The sequence below is a fragment of the Myotis lucifugus genome, unplaced genomic scaffold (assembly GCF_000147115.1).
Source record: "Myotis lucifugus unplaced genomic scaffold, Myoluc2.0 scaffold_504, whole genome shotgun sequence".
In the NCBI taxonomy this organism is placed as follows: domain Eukaryota; kingdom Metazoa; phylum Chordata; class Mammalia; order Chiroptera; family Vespertilionidae; genus Myotis; species Myotis lucifugus.
The window spans coordinates 22,712-25,679 of record NW_005871552.1 but is presented as its reverse complement, the minus strand read 5'-3'; positions in this window follow the sequence as shown (position 1 = coordinate 25,679).

Below are 2,968 nucleotides of genomic sequence, written 5' to 3'. Positions count from 1 at the left end.
CAGCTCGTGCAGCTGTTTATGAAGCACTGAATCACCTCAATATAATACTATGTAATAAAACATAAGTTCACCATCTTTTTTCCACTTCCCATAATCAGGCTTACAAAAAGCTTGACAGGGCATCACATTTTCATACTGAAAGGTTTCAATAGTTAAAAGGCTTAAAGTCTGTTTATAAACCAACCAGAAATGGGAGATGCTGTGCTGCAATATTTGCACTTTCATTAAATGTCTCTCTGTGGATGTTTTGATGTGGTTTTCGTTTGATAAAAGAACTTACTTACACTTTCTGACTCAGCTTATTCATTAAACAACTGAAATCCCTGAGGAAAAGGAGAAGAAAAAATGAGAATGACAGGCCCTTATCAGCCAGGCAGGGCTAAGCTATCTCACGTGCAAGATGAGTCATTACCCTTGGGAAAGAGGGAATCAGTCACCCAAAAAAGGCCTCTCCCAACCTAGTAAGAAAGGAGTTACAGAATTACGTATAAATTCCACATAGATGGGGCAATTCTGCTGTGATTCTCTAACCATTCCTTGCCATACCACCACTCTGGAACCAGTCAGTGCTCTCACGATGACACCAAGGAGCTACTCTATGAACAAGTCCTCCTTCTGGTCCTGCCTTTCATCTCTTCCCCAACTCCTCACCCCTGAAATCCATCTATAGATGTAGAACATTCTGAAATCTACATCAAATGTCCACTTACCATTTCAGTGTCTCCAGGACATCCCACATATGATCTGTCACCACCAAAAAGGTTTGAAAAAATGCCAATACAACTTCATTTAACACTTAGGCCAGCTGCCTCTGTGCCCTCCTGGAACCCTAACTGGCACTGTGCCAGCCCTTTGTGGAGCGTAAATAGATTAACAACAAAAGGAATGAATCCTGCTCTTCAGAGTACAGGTTGCCTTGGGACAATGAAATGTATTTGTTATAATTGGCAATGTTTGACTTTAGAAAAGAAGTATACAGAAAGAGTCACACACTTTTTCAATGGGGAAATAAATGAAGAATGATGAAGTTAGTCTTATTTTCCGCATCAGTTTTACTCTTTCCCTTTGCTGAGATGATGTGCCCAACAACTGATTTATTTCTCGGGTGGGTTCCATCTGCAGATTGTACACTAAAACCCTAAGGATTATCAAACCTCCCAAAAGGGCAGCACAAAACTGAACAAGAATTATTTTTTTATTTTAAAGTCCCATCTTGGCATTTAACACATTAATTCTACACTGGTACTATTTTTCGCCTTTTAAATTACCAACTTGCATCACTGTAGACTTCATGATTTTAGGAAAACTACATCACCTCTTTATTTTCCTCACCCATAATTTGTTTCCCTGTCATGGAAGGCCATTGCTATAAGCGGTGTTCAGGTCTGACATGAACCCATTTAGGTGCCAAAGCAGCTTAAACAAATGCACTGACATTTCTCTAGTCAAACAAATACTTTATACACAGAGGAGCAGGAGAAGGAAAGACGAGAAAGAGGGAAAGTGGGACAGGGAGAAAGGAGGCAGGGAGAGAATGCCAGCATGAGAGTTTTTCCCATTTGATGAGTAAGTGCTTTCAGAAGGTGGCAACTCCCAAAATTCAGAGAACTAACAAGTTCTTCACCATTTGTGCACATTTAAAGAACCTGTGAAATTCTTTGCCAGCAGGGGAATAAGGAAATTTTTTTTAAAAAGTGATACTGACATTGTTCAGCTTTCCTATCTTCCAGTTGTTAATATTTCTAAGTTGTTATAAATATTCTTCTTATTTTCTACATCCTAAGGTGAAATTAATGTAGACCTTTTTGTTTATTTAGACAATGCAAAATAAACTGGTTAGATTTTTAGAAGTCATGTCTTGCATTTGAAAACATTTACATACAAATAACCAATACAATGGCAAGTGTTATAAAACTGCTACATATTAAAGAATTTTGGGATATTTTATAAGATTGTATCTTAAAATTCCCAACGTTGTAAAGGTTTCCCACAATGTCAAAATACTCAACACAAATTAGGAATTTGAAAAACAACTTTGGAAAGTCAAGTATCTGCACAGAAGTACACAGAATGTTCAATAATGGAGCATTTGTGGATTAAAAAAAATACTCTCTACATTTATTTTTCCCTATAAAAATATTACCATCCTTTAAATTATAACCTGAGGTCCCACATCTAATGCCTCTAACTTAAGTCTCATTTTAAAGCATGGAAACTCAAGTATGTCTGTTTAATGAATGAATTTACTTACCCTGCCTTTGCATAGATATTATGATTTGATTTTTTAATTTCTAATCTTCAACCAAGGATATGTTTATTGATTTTTTTTTAGAGAGAGAGGAAGGGAGAGAAAGAGAGAGAAACATCGATGTGAGTGAGAAACATCTATTGGTTGACTCCCATACATGTGCCCCAACAGGGGATCAAACCCACAACCGAGGTATGTGCCCTGACTAGAATTGAACCCACAAACCTTTTTGGTATATGGGATGATGCTCCAAGTGAGCCACCCAGTTGGGGCTCTATGCTATAATTTTAATGAAGAAAAATATGTATATGTGACAGCAACTTCCCTGGGACCCAGATGTAAAGCTCCACAAACCACATTTTTCCAGTGAGCTCACAGTGTCCCAGCCCAGTGCCTGATTAGGACAACAATTAGAGTCCTTCACCAACAGGAAAGAACAAGCTAGGCTTGCTTCGAAGCCTACAACTTGATCCTTCTGTCAAAATCAAATTGGTGTCTAGGAAGTCCAAGTTACAGACTCCGCTGCTATGTAACAGACTTAGTGAGATAATCCACAGGTTTGAGTCACAAATGAAATCATTTTTATTAATATAAAAAGGAACATATTTTCATTAACTAATTCTCATCTTGATTTGGGAGCCAACTGTCCTGCTATTACATTTAAGTGATATACAAATGAGAACAGAAGAGACAGCAAATGTTAAAATGCAGGCAGAGGCA